This window comes from Myxocyprinus asiaticus, chromosome 20 (assembly GCF_019703515.2).
Source record: "Myxocyprinus asiaticus isolate MX2 ecotype Aquarium Trade chromosome 20, UBuf_Myxa_2, whole genome shotgun sequence".
In the NCBI taxonomy this organism is placed as follows: domain Eukaryota; kingdom Metazoa; phylum Chordata; class Actinopteri; order Cypriniformes; family Catostomidae; genus Myxocyprinus; species Myxocyprinus asiaticus.
Window position 1 is genome coordinate 16,192,501 of NC_059363.1, and position 17,779 is coordinate 16,210,279.

A 17,779-nucleotide genomic window follows, 5' to 3' on the forward strand; every position below is an offset into this window, starting at 1 on the left:
ATGCATCAACCCAAGCAGTTTGGCCGCCGCTGAGGATGCCATATGCCCCAGGAGCCTCTGGAAAAAGTTTCAGTGGAACCGCTGTTCTCCATCTGAACGCCTTAAGACAGTTCAGCACCAACTGTGCGTGCTCGTTCGCCCTGTCATGAAGACTGAGTCCAACTCCAGACTGAGAAAAGAGATACTCTGAACCGGGGAGAGCTTGCTCTTTTCCCAGTTGACCTGAAGCCCCAGTCGGCTGAGGTGCCGGAGCACAAGGTCCCTGTGTATGCACAGCAACTCTCGAGAGTGGGCTAGGATTAGCCAGTCATTGAGATAGTTGAGGATGCGGACACCCACTTCCCTTAGCGGGGCAAGGGCAGCCTCTGCGACCTTCGTGAAGATGCGAGGGGACAAGGACAGGCCGAAGGGGAGGACCTTGTACTGGTATGCCTGGCCTATGAAGGCAAACCGCAGGAAGGGTCTGTGTCGAGGTAAGACCGAGTCGTGAAAGTACGCGTCCTTCAGGTCTACCGCCACGAACCAATCTTGATGCCGGACGCTCGCTAAAATGCGTTTTTGCATCAGCATCTTGAACGGGAGTCTGTGCAAAGCCCGGTTCAGTACTCGCAGGTCCAGGATTGGTCACAACCCACCGCCTTTCTTCGGTACGATGAAGTAAGGGTTGTAGGGCCCTTTCTTCATCTTGGCTGGAGGGACAGGCTCTATCATGCCCTTGCGCAGAAGGGTAGTGATCTCCACACGCAAGGTAGCGGCATTCTCGCCCTTCACCGAGGTGAAGCAGACGCTGCTGAACCTGGGCGGGCTCTTGGCGATCTGAATTGCGTAGCCGAGTCGGACGGTCCGGGTCAGCCATCGCGACGGGTTGGAAAGCGCGAGCCATGCGCCCAAACTCCGGGCGAGGGGGACCAAGGGAATGATCACGTCGGATGTACCGATGGGTGGGGCCTCGTGGCAGGGCGGGGCGGAGCTCGAGGTGCCATGTCGAGGGGACTCGAGCCCTGTGGCTGTGCTGAGTCCAGGGACATCGAAGCACTTACCTGGCTCCTGCCGCCCACTATAAGATTGGTCGAGGAGGGGTACTTGTACTTGTACTTGTTCAGTAATCTCCATCATGTATCCTGTAATAATAAAATATGTACCCCGTGGTTAAAAAAAAATACCTAGGCCTATATATATATATATATATATATATATATATATATATATATATATATATATATATATATTATAATATAATACCTATGTATTATTACAAAAAGGTAAATTCTTGCTAAATTGCTCGCAAAGTAAGATTGTTGTTTAGCATAGTAGGTCATACATACCACGTAATATTAGAATAGTTACACCGTAGTTATAAAATACTTACTGTATAAATTATTTGTAATTTTCCAGGTTGTTACCCCTTTATTCCCCAAACTTTGCATATTGTTCCCTTATACCTACATGTAAGTAATTTATAGGTACACTATTATTTCAAAAAGGTACGCTGTAAATTCGGTGTATTTACGCTGTAAATTGCGGGCTGTAATCCAAAGCGTTACCGAGATTTTGTATTTTTTTTGCACAGTTCCTCACTTGAGTGAAAAGATGAAATGAAGCAATGGTCTGAGGTTAATTATGCTGATATTATAAACTATATTAAGTTGTTATGACAGCCAACAACTGCACAAGTTGAGCCTGAAACTTCTTTTTACTCAAAATTACACTTAAATGGCTATTGTTCTCTGTCTGAATCACTCATTTCAGTAGTTTATACATTGCTTCTCGAGACCATAAGCAGAAAACAGGCAGTTAGAATCATCATGGTGCTGCCCAGTGGTTGCTCAGGAAAACTGGATACAGAAACCCTAACCTAACTCTTTCTCTAAACAAAGCATCACCCCCTTTTGGAGCTGGCCCAGCCCCCTTCTGGAGTGACTCTGCCCTCTTTGGATCTCCAGAAGGGGGCGGGGTTATTTCAAAAGGGGGTTGCACCAACTACAAAAGGGGGCAACATCTCCACAGACGTTTAGGGTTAGGGAAAGTGTTAGGTAAGGGGCTCCCTATATCTTTGCTGGTGATTTGGAACTCCCACCCCTTTTTGGAGCTCTGTCTACAGCTAAGGTTGTCACGATTATGAAATTTGGCTGTCAATTAATTGTCAAACAAATAATTGCGATTATGACGATTAATTGTCTGTTTTAGGCCTGTGATGATTAATTGTCTCATTAAGGGCTTTCACGATTAATTGTCATATAAATTGTCATATTTTATGAGGTGTGCTTTTTTTCTGCATGTGTCCTTCATACACCTTAAGAAGTAATTTTGACATATTTAACTTTAAATATATAAATCAAATAATAAAATAGGTATAAACTATGATTTCCTTTTAAGGCTTTAAAAACTTATAAATGTCATGAAAAATAATGTTTTAAATATCAAAATATTTCTAAATACTTAAAATATGTTTCTCTTTTTGGTCAACTTTAGCTTTGGTCAGTTTTACATTTACACTTGTTTTCTTGAAATTGTATACTTTTTTTAATAAATAAAATATAATTTTTATATATGTTTTATTATATTTATATTATATTTTTATTTTATTATGCAATAGTAAAATATTTCAGATGTAGAATGGGAACAAAATAATATGGACTTTAAGCAACAGCTGTGGACGGGACACTACGCAAAAATCACTAAGCAATAATGATGGCCGAATGACACAATTATCCTTTTCTGCATATCGCGGCCTGTTCGGCCCCATTTCACGGGTGGCCCACAAGGAAAGTTCCCTGTTCTCCCTATGGCCAGTCTGCCCCTGGATGTAGTGTTAAATAACTGTCAGAAGAAGAGTTTTACTCTTGTACGATATGAATAGCCTACATCTTAAACATAGATTATTATTAATAGGCTATTGATATTTTTGAGGTTTTTTATTCAAGGCCTATAACCATGTATAATTTAAAATAAGTTTTGAGGAGGATGTTTAGGCTATTTACTGTGTCCACTTTGCATCGTCTCTTGTAAAACATATGATAACATTTACTTTCCTAATCTGTCAGGTACGATCGACTGTCACTATGGCAAAGAAGAAATGCTTTAGAAATGGTTTCGACATCAGGAAGTGATTGAAGTCGCGTACACGCAATGGAACACAGAACACCGTAACCGCACCTGCTGCTTAAAGTCCCTATTATACAACGTTCTTTTTTGCTTTATGTGATGTCCTGAAAGAACGTGTTTGCCTTACAGAATATTCGGTGTGAGCCCGCATACCCTTAATAATGCATTTTTTCATTGCTTTGTATAAATTAGGTTCCCGCAAGGAGTATCATGTATAAACATATGCACCACTGCTCTGCGCATGAGTGCAAGGTATTTTAGAATCCGATTAAGAAAGTAGTCGGATTCAAATGTTTACATGGCTAATATTTTTCTTTTAAACTGATTATTTTAGATCTACACTACCCATTTCAATTGGATGGAAATTTCATTCAGATCCAGCTCAATCATTTTTCTGTTTACATGAAAAGCTTTAATCCGATTGACCTATCAGTCGGATTATAAATGGATTATTTGGTGGCTAGGTGACGATCGGAATCGGAGTTCAACTGAATGACACACATACACGTTGTTCTTGGCATTTATACAGTATATTCGCTTAAAATTCCCTTATTTGGTCATTAAAATGTGATTGGAATTTGAATGCCCAATAATCGCGGTTGTCTCAAATAACCGTAGTTAGATCAAAATAACCACGATCAGATGGTTATTTAATAATCGTGACAGGCCAATCTACAGCTATACCCTTCTCGAGCTGCAGCTGAACCTACTTGAGAATAGTGATGTCCAGTTCGTGAACTAATCGTTCTTTTGACTTACGAGTTGAACTAGTTCACCAAATCGGACTGAATCGTTTGAAACATTTCGCGTCTTGAGTCAACACTGATCCACAAGTTACTCTATTTTAACCTGTATCTTGGATGTGTCTGACACTCCGAATCGAAATGAGCCAATAAGTAATATGATCCTAGAACTGGTGATATCTGCTTTTGCCAACTCTTCTTTGCAATTAACCGCTCCAACTAGTTCACAAATCAGACTGAATGCTCGGGTCGCAACAGTTCTCGAGTCAACAGTACAATGAGTCACTCGTAACAGTTCTTGAGTCAACAGTACACTGAACTGAGAATCGCCTCTTTCGGAGGTGTCGGACATACTGAGAACCGATGAGCTGCTGACGTTGAGCATGTGTGTGATTAAGGGGCTAAATGTATGTTTCAGGTGTATTTTGCTGAACAACAGAGAGTGTAACAAATAAAACATACTGGAAATATGTTTATGACTTGATTGTATTACCGTTTTATCAACGTATGAAGATGATCCAGTCTACAGTTCTGGAGTCAACAGTACATTGAGTCGTTCGCAGCAGTTCTTGAGTCAACAGTACACTGATCCGAGGACAGCAGTTCTCGAGTCAATAGTACACTGATCTGAGGACAGCAGTTCTCGAGTCAACAGAACACTGATCCGAGAACAGAAGTTCTCGAGTCAACAGTACACTGATCCAAGGACAGCAGTTCTCGAGTCAACAGTACACTGATCCGAGGGCAGCAGCTCTCGCATCAGCAGTACATTGAGTCGATCACAGCATATTGAGAGTCACCAGTACACTGAACAGAGAATCGCCTCTTTCGGACATGATACTGAGAACTGCTGATCAGTGAGCAGCTGATGAGCATGCGTGAACCGAGGACTTGAATGGGGGGGTGAAACGTTGCAGTCGAGAGATGTTAACAACTTTTACTATTGAGTATTGTGCATGCAGATTATATCTGAAGTTGTGATGAGCTGTATCATGGTTTCTGTAAAAAAAAGGGTGAGTTGATTAAGACTAGTTTAATCACTTTGTATGCTTTAAACATGTGTAGAACATCCACGTTTGTATATCAGTGTCAGTATTGGGTGCTTTAGGTGCAAAACTTTAATGTAAGATGTATTGTAAGATCACTGAATGAAACACTGATGACAATAAACACCCTTATTATTATAACTTAATTAAATAAAATGTTATAATCAGCAATATGCCTTTACATATGGCTTTATTGAATGTGTTTGTGCGTGTATTCTACGACGCCGGTGTATTAGCATTATATATAGTGACGACATTACGTGATGATGTAAATGAACTGGTGAATCGGTTTTTTGAACCAGTTCATTGAAATTAACCGTCCGAAAGAACTGGTTCATGGAAAAGAATCGGACTTCCTGTCACTACTTGAGAACACCCATGAGTGCTCACACCATTGGACCGTCCAATAAAAGCACTGGGACTGAATACAGGAACACTCAAAACCACGCCACAGAATAACATTACATCATGTCACTGGCTAAAATAACGGTTCAATTCAGAACAATCACCAGATTTACACCTAATTGTTCTGTTCACTCAAATGATATAATGATAAGCATTGCCCTTTGTCTCATATTTGTTCTGTTCTGTTGATTTTCCTGTGTATCTTAAGCTGTAATCTTGTGTGAGAAGTTGGATGACTTTAATGAGTCACATCAATTGTTTTCCTACAGAAATCAATGGCACAAACTCAAATACAGTCTTTTACATCAAAAGACTGTTATGACACATTAATGCTGATGCAACAGCTGGAGTGTTTTTCAGCAGAAGTTTGTTCGATGTAAGTTCTCTGCCGGTCATGTCACACCGACGGAATGGGTTTGTTGGGTTTCCTCATTGTATCTGTGGGATTTGTTTGACTTTAATCAATATGCCCGTTTTAAACTCCCCCCCATCTTTCATTGTTTGTACAAACAGATAGTCCTGCCTCAAACTGCACCATTGGTCGTGCCAGTGTTTATGTGTCAAGCTGGACGGGCCGCCCAAACCCCTCGAGCTCTTTGGCCCAAGTCAGTAACTGCAGGCCGGAGATCTCCATATGGGGGCGGGGTTATTCCAAAAGGGGTCGACACCTCCACAGGCCGTTAGGGCATTGATAACAATCATATCAGTGTTCACCCCTAACAAAAGTACCATGGTAATATCATGGTTTTAGTTTTTTTTTTTAGGCCACTACCATTATACCATGGTAATAACATCACTGGAACATGGTACATTTTTACAAGGAATGATTTGCCAAAGACAGTCCGATGATGATGTCACCCTTCTGCTTGTTCCTGAATTGTGTGTGTGTGTGTGTGTGTGTGTGTGTGTGTGTGAGAGAGAGAGAGAGAGCAAGAGAGAGAGGTGGAGGAGGAGGAAAGGTACATACAGTATGATTGACTGATGGAGGGATGTGAAGAGACAGAAGGAAAATGATGGGCGGGACTGAATGAAAGAGGAGTGGAGAGGGGGAGGGAGTGCCAGAGAGACAAAGGGGAGGAGAGAGGCAGCATGCATCTATGTAGGGTCAGTATCACATGCTCAGCTCTTGCACACCACACTCTTGTTGATTCTCTCGGCTTTGATGTCACTGAACAGTGTGTGTGCTGTATCTGACAGTCTACTACCTATATGCTTTCTTTTTACTGTCTTTCTTATTAAGAGGGTGGCATGAACTTGCAAAGAACTACGCTGTGTGATTCACACCTTTGCTGAGTCAAAAGAGCTCCTCTCATCTCCACGGCCAGGTAAGAACTAATTCCTTTGATCACATAACGGTCTGTTTAAAGAGTGCACTACATTCATACTCATGTCTAGAGGAAGCCAGTTGTTCTGTGGTTATACACAAACTAAAATGATAAACTGACATATTTGACTTTAGTTGTGCTTTTATGTAGTACACACTACACACACTGAAATGTGTTTGCTGTAGTATGATGGTATTACTTTGATAATCTGAAGAGTACAGAAGGACATTTCACCCTCTTCACACAAACATGTTTCACATGGAGAGATCTGGAATTCCAAGGTCACAAACTTTGTTTCTGATTGATTTTCATCTTTTGTTGTCCTGTGTCATGTTGCGTTGTGTTTGTGTGAGTAAAGGAGGCAGTGAAGGAATCACTGAAATTGATTTGTCAGCCCTGGTGTCAACAGGGCTCTCGGTCAGTATGTGTGTGAGAAGATAGTAGGGATGGGCATGAGTACTCGGGTACTCGGACGTGGCAGCAATGATTGATCATGAAAACAATGATTGATGGTGATCATGCTTGATGTGACTTTTCACTTAATTCAAAATTCAGTAACAATTACCTGACAACTAAACACAAACGTGTCAAAGAGGGAGATTATTTTTAATTTTGAGATTGATTGTGTTGTGATTTTGAGAGGTACATTGATTGTCAGAGACGTCTTATTGCAACCAAACTGATATACGACGCTGTAATGCTATCATTACGATAATCAAAAGAGAGTGTAATTAACCGTGTTTTGAATATCTGTCTCTGCAAAACGTTTGCTAAACACATTTTATTATCATTTAATGTAAGAAAATTGACTGGTTAATGGATATTATTTAATAAAAGTGAATGTTTGTCATTGACTGTAAACCTCCCTGCCCCGGGCGCCAACATGTTTCTGTAACACACGTTACACACACCTGCATCTCGACGAAATGGGAATTGAAGATTTCCGCACGAGTTTCCAAGTTAGAAGTCCAACATAATGTGTCATTCCATTGCACTTTCCCCAGTTGAAAGGTGGAAATTCCGACTCTCTGAGTTGAATGGAACACTTCATGAATCATCACAGCAACAACAATACGGAGCATTGCGGCTTTCCCCACAGGAGCAAACACTTGGGAAGACACACACACACCAGGCGAGTGGCAGTGGACTCAACGTGCAGCAGGTGAGTGTTTCAAACAGCTAGACAAAGTGCAGCTAAATGGAACAGAATATAAAGTCTTTAAAACTGAACTTCAGCTTAACACGCATATTAAAAACGCGATGGTTATGTTGTCTCCTGTTAAGCCAACTGCGATTTGAAAATAGACGGTTCAGTCAGTCACTTAAAAAACTGGTGTGCGATTACTACGGTATCCTGAAGGAAGAACAGACAGACGGGCATTGTTCTTATTCTTTCATTGAGTTGGGCAGTGAATCTTTACATAATGACAAAATATGATTCATTATATTTTGATTATGCAATCTTTTGTACATTTTGTAACAGATTATTTTAAAACAGCCTATAATAATGAATAGATGATACACTGGAACAACAAGACGCAATGCAGCAGCCAAAGACGTTTGTCAGGCATGTTATTATATATACAGTTATGTACATGTCATTGCCCCTCGAGTACTTGACGAGTCCGAGTACTCAAGTAGGCAAAATGACCAAAATGCCCATCCCTAGTACAGTTGCAATCGAAATTATTCAGCCCCCCTGACCAGCAATACATTCTGGTGATGTGAATTAAAACACATCAACTAAAACCTCAGTAAACAGTCAAAGTTTTTAAAACACATTTGAGTGATTCTGAGAACAAAGAGTTCAGTTTACCCAAATTTTTTAATAAAAAATAACTAATTCTCCATCAAAAATATTCAACCCCCAAAGTCAATAATTTGTGGAGCATCCTTTATCCTTAATAACAGCAATTAAATGTTTCAGGTAAGTGTTCTCAGGCTTCGGACACCTCTCTATTAGAATTTTTACACATTTCTCATGAGCAAAAGCTTCCAGCTCATTGACATTTTTTGGTTTCTGTGCTGCCACTGCTTCCTTTAAATCCCAACAAAGGTTTGCAATGGGATTTTAATGATGGACTGAAAGGGCCATTTAAGGACACTCCATGACCTATCCCTGAACCAGATTTTGGACAACTTGGATGTATCCTTGGTGTTATTGTCTTGCTGGAAAGTCCAGTGATCACCGAGCTTCAATTTACACACTGAAGGCATCACATTTTTCATGCCAAAATGGCCTGATACCTGAAAGAATCCATGGTGTCAGTCACATAGTCATGGTAGCCATTTCCTGCAGCCGCAAAACACCCCCATAACAGGACTGACCCACTTCCATGCTTTACTGTGGGGATGGTGTCGTTCTTGTCATCACCTTGTCATCTTACTCCAGACGTACTGCTGACCCATGGGTCTAAAACTCATTTTCAGTTTAGTGTCATATGTCTATAAAACCTTCTTCCAGGACTCCACAGGTCTTTCCTACTTCTTTTCTATTACTTCTTGAATATTCAAGTCAACATTTCCTTGGTGAAGTTTTGCTTTCTTCCACACCCCAAGAAGGTTGCTGTTGTACCATATTTTAAAAATGTACGAATGGTGCGGCCAACTTTGTCTATTGGAAATTGAAGTGCCGTGGAAATGTACTTTTAGCCATGACCTTTCTTGTGTAATGAAATAATCTCCACTTTTAGCTTTTGAGACTTATTTTTAATTGCATTTTTGCATAGAAATACATTTTTGCTTACAATGCTAAACTTACATTTTAAAACTTAAATAAAAGCCATTGCAGACTGATGACTTAATTTTGTTTTAAAACAATTACTTGTGTAGCCTTACATATTTAAGAAACAGCTACATGCAATAGGGGTTGAATAATTATGACATGGCTGTATTTTTAAAAAATCCTGCTATTTAGAAATATTAGGTTAGAGAGTGACGGTGGCAGTAGTGGGTTAACATAATGCTGTTTCAGTTTGTTCATGTTGCACTTAGCTCAAATATTGTATTTCAAGACAGAATCTATGGTTGAATTTAAACTCTTGTTCATTAGTCATAGTGATGAGCGTGGCCCAAGGACATCTTCGTTCTCTCTGACTCTCACACTTGTATATGCACTGACTTTTTCTTACAAACACATGCACACATGCTTCCTCTCTTTCAGTTTATTTCACTTGCTCACTCTCACTCAGCATAACCTTACTGTATTTATTCAGCAACTTGTGTTTGATTTCCACGGCATCTGATTTTGTGAACTCTTGTCTATTTTTCATTCGGGTGAAGATATGACATGCTAGTAAATTCAAGGAAAAATCACAGACATTCATTATTGTTTTGTCATTTTTTATAAAAATAGGATTAATACAGCATGTTAGAGCCCTCTGCCTAGGTTGTGTATTAACCTATGGCCTTTCTACAGGCTCCTAAAGACCCTATTCAGAGTTGGCGACTGAGCACACCAATACATAATCAGTAATGTTTTTTGATAACTACCAAAAATCATCTTATTCAAAAAGACCTTTGAACATTTGAAATCATTTGATTATTCCCTTTTTTTGACATCAAAACTTAAACAGATATGCATACAGCATATGTGGAAAAGCCGGTAAAAGGTGTTTACATGCAACGTGAAATTGGGGTAATGGGCTAAAATGTATTTGTGTGGATTGGTTGATGATTTAAACATTTATGACCTTACCCCGATGAATGAACGTAATTTAAAGTGTTTGCATGACTTCATACATTGTCGGCTTAATTGGTGCACGTACATATAAACGTGCTAACTGTAAAGAACTCTGGTGCACTTTTAGAAGTTAGAAATTATGTGCATATGTGTATAAACGTACTGTGAACTGCTCTCGGGACAAGAGAACTACAGGATTCTATAGAACTACAAGTACACATACACACACACACACACACACACACACCACACACACATACAGTGCTGTTGTTTCTGCAGTTACAGAGAGTAGCCTATAGTAAGTGTAGGCATGTGCCTGTCACATAGATGGTCCTTCCTCACTGTCTCACTCCTCTACCTCTCACTCATTTATTATCTCACTTGTCTTTCTTCCATGTCCTGTCTGCAGTTGGACTCTGTATGTCTCTATTCTCTCTCTCTCTCTCTCTCTCTCTCTCTCTCTCTCTCTCTTATCCATGTTATTTGCAGAATGGTTTTGCGCCATAGTTTCCAGTAAACTATGATTATTTATAGATCAAGTGCTCCTGTGTGTGCATACTTATGTGTCAATCTTCTGTCCATATCAGAGTGATTATACAGTAGACTGGCTTTGCTAAAGGATATTCACACTGTGAGTTTTTCCTTTTCTGATACCGATATGTGCGTATTTCAGTGACCTCACATTGGCTTGCACCTGTTCTTTCCACTTAAAACTGAATGTGTCAGCTTAACAGCAACCTAGTTTTCTGATGATTAGTGGTCGACCAATATGGTTTTTTTCCATTGTCAAGAGTAGTAATAGATTTGAAAAATACTACTTTTAATTGGCGCAACCCATACAGAATATTGATCTAGGATGCATAGTTATGGCTAGTATTGATAATCTGAAAATATCTGCTGATCAATTGTCAACTCATATATTGGTCTCTTACTAGTGATTCTAAGTTCAGTCATGGAGCTCTAAATACCGCAAGCTGATCGGTCCCTAGGGATGTGTGGAACAACTAATTTCACTGACGTTAAAATGAAATTTTAAAGTCAATTAGTCTAAAAATAAACCAACATTCAGAAAACAGTAAAACAAATTGTGTTTATGTGACCCATTTAAAATACTTAATCTATTCCAAATCCGACGCTAAATTCCACTGAAAAGGGCATTTATCTGCGCGTGCTCGTCTGCATTATTATTTCCAATATAGCAACCCTAATAGCCTTTTCTAAATGGAATTCACCAAGTAAAAGTTACTTAACATATTAAAATGTATTAGCCATTGATCTAATATGACAACTGTTCTGTAAAGAACATTAACCAATAACAGTTACGATGTAAAATAAAAAATGCTATAGGATAGAAAAAATAGGCCTGTGATGTAGCCTACAATAAACCTAATGTATTCTAAACATGACGTGCACACAGAAGAAAAGATATTTTAAACAATTAAGCAGTCGGCACCTCGTTGAAAATAGCCTTCTTAATCAGCATAGCATTCCTAGCCTAAAACAGTCATTTTCTAGACTACTTACTCAAAAGCATAAATTTTTTGATGAGCAAAATTAACACGTCAACATGGTCCGGTGAAAGATGGGGCTTGACTCACCTGAGGCGACTATCCTGCTCTTGAAAAAGCCTGCTCGACTGGAAAAAAGACTCGAATGTGAAAACATCCGACTTTCAAGCCATTCACTTCCTGCACCACCACCGAAGTGATTTCATAGCTACTTTGCTGAGTTTGCTTGTCTAGAAATAGGACAATTTCTTTTGCGCGCCGCAAGTGAGAGAGGGAAGAAGCATGCGCAGCCTGAGGTGCAATGAAATGTTGTATCTGCTCCAGATATCCTTTTTTTCAATAATATTTGTATTATTAATTATATTTAAAATGTGTAACATTAATATGACTGTCATTTAAGTGCAGCCTCTATAAAAATATAAAGCCAAACGTACTTAAATGTGTAAAAATGTTGAACAGTTTAATGGGGAAAAATATTAACCGACTAGTAATTCCAGTGTCGACTAGCAGCATCAGAACCGTTTAGTAGACTAGTCTTGAACAGCCCTAGTATTCTGTTAAGCAAATCAGCTCGCATGGTGCAGCTGAAAGGCCCTTTGACTTTGATCTGTTAGCCAATCAGTGTGCTTATTTTTTTTAATAACATTTAAATTGCCTCAGTTGTTTGCAGGTAAGCCTGTTTCACGGCAACACACTTTGAGAGTTTTCTCTCTGAAACCCTCCTCCTATCACTGGTCTAGATCTGCTTCAAGAGGATTTTACGTTCAGTTGTCCTGCAGGAGCATGTACTACTTGTTTGATGCAGCATATTTTTTATACAGTATATCTAATTGTGCAGCAGCATGTCTTACATCAACACATAATGTCTGTGTATGTTCTACCAGTAGCAAGTCTTCGTACTCGCTCTGCATAAGCAGATCTAATCAGTGAAGACCAACCTACCAACTTGTCATATCCATTATAACACCTTAAATTTATTCTGAGAATTTTCATGACAGAACTGATTATAACGGTTCAATCATTAGCGATCGTGCTGTCTTTATTTAGAAATAACACTTTTTTTTAAAGGTGAAGAGTATAATGTCTGCATTAATACCGACACTAAATAAAATAGCAAATATTATGACTGATTTCAAATGGGTTTCCCGAAAACTCCCCTGTCTGCTATTGGTCGGCAAACAGATGACCCCGCCCCAAACCATTAGTTAGGTCAATGTCACTATGTTGGGCTGGTCAGGATGGTCAAACAAAACAAAGCTATTGCCACAGAGGTACAGTGTTTAAAATGTTTGGGGAAAGCAACCTACAAATGCCTTACATAGCTTAGATAGGAGAAAGTATTCCAACATTAAAAAACACATTTCTCCTTTAAATGAAATCCCTGAGCACACTCTCTTTTGCTGTTCTGTTTCTTCCTATTTATAGCTCTCTTTCTGACATTGTCTCCTTCCTTAAATCAGGTACACATGCACTATTTTATCTCTGAGAGGGGTTAGCCTTTCAGCAGCTCTTCTGACCTGATCAGTAATGAGTAATATCTCAGAGATGTACTCGGTTCAGTCAAATGTTACTGCATGTGTCAGACAAGCATAATGCAGTGCTTTATTTAGGTATGTAAAGTGTACCTGTAACATTTCCTCATATTCAAACAGCATGCATGAATTCACTCAGTCACACATGAGTTGACGTATCATAACTGCTGTCACAAAATGTCACACAGCCTAAAAGAATCTTTAAAAGTTACCTGTAAAAAAAAAAAAACCCAGAAAAATTGAGTTTTTATCACATCCACACTTCTCTACAGAGTTCACTACAGATGCATTATAATATGTAACATTACCCAAGACTTGTTTCCTAGAGTTTGATAAGAGTTATGTGGAAGCGTTTTGCAAGTATGAAGCCTGGATAAATGTGTTAGTCATGATTACAGAACAAAGCAATCCGCCTGTGAACAGTTCAACTGCTCAATATGATGTTTCAAGGAATTTCTAAGATGGTTTATGTGAAGTCCAAGTAAATGTTTGGTAAATTGGAATTTTTCATGTGACATAAACCTCAGCTCACCAGGCACAAAACAGTTATTGAAAGAAGCAGAGACCAAAATTACTAAAAGTATGTGGACACCCAGTTCTATTTATCTGGTTTGAGCTATTTAACAATTTCAGCTATTACTATCAGATCAGTTGCATAAAATCAAGCATACAGTCAATCTCCTTAGACAAACATTTTCAGTAGACTAAAGCGGACCAAGGAGCTCAATGATTTTCAATGTGACACTGTCATAGGATGCCACAAATAAAATTGTTTACTGAGTATGTTAAGGAAGAAATTGACTGGCCTGCACAAAGCCCAAATATAAACCCAAACCTCTTTACACATTATTTCAATAAAAATGTGTAGCCTATTAAGAAAAACATGCACTGGGGTGAGATAATGCTGAGAAAATTGTCTTTTTTTTGTTTTTTGTTAATTAACCCTTTAAACTGTTATCTGTCACCTACTGACAGAATACTAATGTTTTACTACAGGACTTATACAAGTGACATTAGTGACAATAGCCCAATGCTGCTGTTCACCTACCCTTTTGAAACAAACATTTTGACAGTGTGAAACAAACTGTGTTGGCTGAGCAGGAAATGTGCTCATTGTTTGTGTTTAGCTGGTTCTTTTTTTTACTCAAGGAGACGAAACAAGATGGTCTGCATCCCTTTTAATAGAACAGGAAAGAGGACAGAAAAACAGCTGCTAATGTCACACACACATAATGCACAAACACACACACAAATTCACAGAGAGAGAGGGTGGATAAGGGTCCTTCAGAGTAGCCATGGCCCACTTTGTCAAGTTTCTTGAATTCATGGTACTGTCCATGTAATACCACATGAAATATTTATTGAAGCATAACTAAGGAAACAGTACATAGAAAGTACCATCTACTATCATGGTGATTTGGACAGGGCACCAAGGTAATACTATGTTTTTGGACATGACCCATGTTCGTACCATAGTTTTCAATGAAATACCTTGGATTACCAAGTAAATATAGCTTGTCACAGGCATCTAAAGTATGTTGTTATAGCGTTGCTGTGCGTTGTGTCTGCAACCCCTTTAGGCATGACTATTCACAATATAGCATGGTCTTTCATTCCTAATCGCTGTCAAAATGCTTACTAATAAATATATTGAGGGCAAAAAGTTTCTTTGAAACATTATTTTATAAGAAAATTCATTAAATGGCACTCCATCCTTCTGCTAGAAGATATAGTGCCTGACGTATAAAAAATTACAGAACTTATTTCAATGGGTGCTGTGCAGTGATATACACAGTAGCACACTGGTTTTTCGTGTCATATCTGCTACTATGTTGAAAATTTGAGCTATTCTTACACCAAGTGTTGTTGTTTTTTTTTTTTTTTTACTAAAATTCCATTTTAAAAGACCTAATGCCACATCCACGTTTTTGGTTGAAGACTCCATTTCCTTCATCTTTTTCCTTAGTGTGCAGTGTTTTCGAAATGTGATTTTCACCTGAAACTTGAGTTAAATTCAGTTGTTGCATGTTGAGCATTACCAAGCTGTTACTTGTGCAAAGATCTTCCGTTCTGAAACCTGTCTTCACCTCTGTACTCTTGCGAACTGAAACCACAGACAGATCGAAGAGCTCATGCCTCACTCAGACCTGCTAAAACAAGGCCTCGAAAAAAGCCACGAGATGGGAAAATGCTAGCATTCATGGGGGAAAATTGATGCAAAGGGGTCTGAAGTGGGTGATTTGTAAACTGTGAGTAATTCCTGCCCGTAAATATTGGGAATTGAATGACAACCTGCTGGGTGGCAAGTTCTATTGTCTCAGTATAAATTCTCCTCACCATGGTAACCAGAGGGGCTCATCCTCTCCAAGAATGGAAGCATGGTCCTGGAAAAAAGGATCTGAATTTTTGCATGGTGTGTGGTCATATTTAGTATATCTGCCACTTATGTGAGTAACGGGCAATGAAACAAAAGAGAGTTGAAAATTGGGGTTGCCCATAGTTTGAGCATGGAGTTAACATCCTTCGTTTTTGTTCAGGTGGCAAGTTTGATGTATTTGCAATTGTTTTGTAAGTCTCATTTGAGATCAGATCAAGGTCAGGCTGTTTATTGAAGCCATAGTTACTTGGGGTTGATTATTTTTGGGGAAGGTGGAAACCACATAGTACAGATCCACTGTGTGTTGATGACATCCTGTTCAAAAGCCACTGACTGGAAAAAACAAGAACCTGCCTTTTATTTTAACTTGCAGTGGCAATGGGAGTGTGCGAGAAAGAAAGCATGGTAGATTGTAATTTCCTTGTCCGCGTTATGAACACGATCTGATTACAAAGTAATTCATTACTGTAATCAAATTTCTTTTTTATAAAAAAGTACTGTAGCGCATTACATTATGCATCAGATTACAGTTACTTTCTTTCAATCAATTGTTAAATACTAAGTCTATTTCTTGGATTGCACATTTTTCTAAAATAATAATTTATGAATTTATTTAGAATTAAATTGCATTTCTGTGACAGAATCACTCACGAGTCATTGCAAGGGAGAAATGTGAGGGGCTGAGTTTATGACTTGAGTGCGACAACGAAAAAGGAGGTAATATAAACATTATTTTAAATTCTTTGATCAGAAAAACATAATTCTGTTAAAAGTGTTTTAGAAAGTAACTTAAAAGTAATTATGAATTTTTCGATTAAGTAGTCAGTAAAGTAATCTGATTTCATTTTTAGAAAATGAATTAGTAATTTATATTGGATTACTTGTTTGAGTAACTTTCCCAAAATTGTAAGCGACTCCAGGCTTTTTTCCAGAAATCAGTTGCGTTTTGAGGCTTACTAATGCTTGGCTCCTTTTGCAAAATAAAGTGTAACCAACCACTAATCACAGCTGTGAAATCTTTCCTCGTGCTGTTCAAACCTGCACTCTACATAACGTCATTATTAAGTAGTTTGCTGCTCCTCTCCTCTTGTGTTGTAGCCTTTCCCAAACGCTCACATTAGGCAGACTCTTAGAGAAAATAGCATCAGTCACCATTCACTTTTTTTTTTTTTTGCATGGAAAAAATAGCAATGTCAAAATTATTTAACATTTTTCCTTGTGTTACATTTTTGGGAGAACTATTCCTTCAACCTATGTGTTATGCAAGTTTATGTGACAATTAATCAAAGAAATGATATCCAATCTCCATAATCCATAAATATCCCCCTATCCCCCACTAGAAGAAAAACAGGCCACTTTCTTAGGCTATTGTAGGTAAGGCAAGTCAATTATTTTGGGCTTGTTTTGCCAGACAAGATTGCTTGTTTTTCCTTGCGGAATCTGGCAACACTGGACAGTAATGATACAAGGATAACACTTTTGACTATTGTCTCTCCCTCATGATCTTTTTCTTTCTCTCACACCTCACTTCACACACACAAAAGGACAGATTGGTGACGTGGTTCCTGTGTGTTGCGCTTCAGTTTACTGTGTGTTTGGGAGTATTTTTAGCCTGGCACAGGGACGCCTGCTACACAGACAGGAAAAGGCCAGAATAGAAGGAAGTCCACTCGCCATTTAGACAAACAATCCCTTCATATGCATCAGTGAACAGTGGGAGAGAGAACAAGAGAGAATAAGAACAAGAATGAATATTTTTCACATTCACTAGTGCCACATGGTGTTCTCATGTCCTCTCACAGAATTTCACATTGTAGAGTGAGAGAGTGGCCAAAGCTTGATACATCACTGACTTTCTACGATACTCTCTCTCTCATTAATACACTAACCATTCTGTTCCCTTCTCTCTCTCTCTCTCTCTCTCTCTCTCTCTGCATAAATCATGTTTTGGTTGTAAACAGTTTTTGATTATGTTACATTGTTTTAAAGGAATAGTTCACCCAAAATTGAACATTTTGTCATCATTTATTCACCCTTCTGTCATTCCAAAAGTGAT

At 38.8% G+C, this 17,779-nt stretch overlaps 1 protein-coding gene across 6 annotated transcripts in view; it reads left to right on the forward strand.

Annotated features, from left to right (window-relative positions):
* Nucleotides 1–6,427: 6,427 nt before the first annotated feature.
* LOC127411156 (ras guanyl-releasing protein 3-like) overlaps nucleotides 6,428–17,779 on the forward strand; it is a 48,832-nt gene continuing 37,480 nt past the window's right edge. For 4 of the 6 annotated variants that reach the window (XM_051646515.1, XM_051646520.1, XM_051646516.1 and 1 more), the window contains exons 1-2: nucleotides 6,428–6,624; nucleotides 7,629–7,786. The gene's annotated coding sequence lies outside the window, so the exon portion shown is untranslated. The remainder of the gene's footprint in view (nucleotides 6,625–7,628; nucleotides 7,787–17,779) is intronic. The other 2 variants (XM_051646517.1, XM_051646518.1) reach the window with 1 other exon arrangement.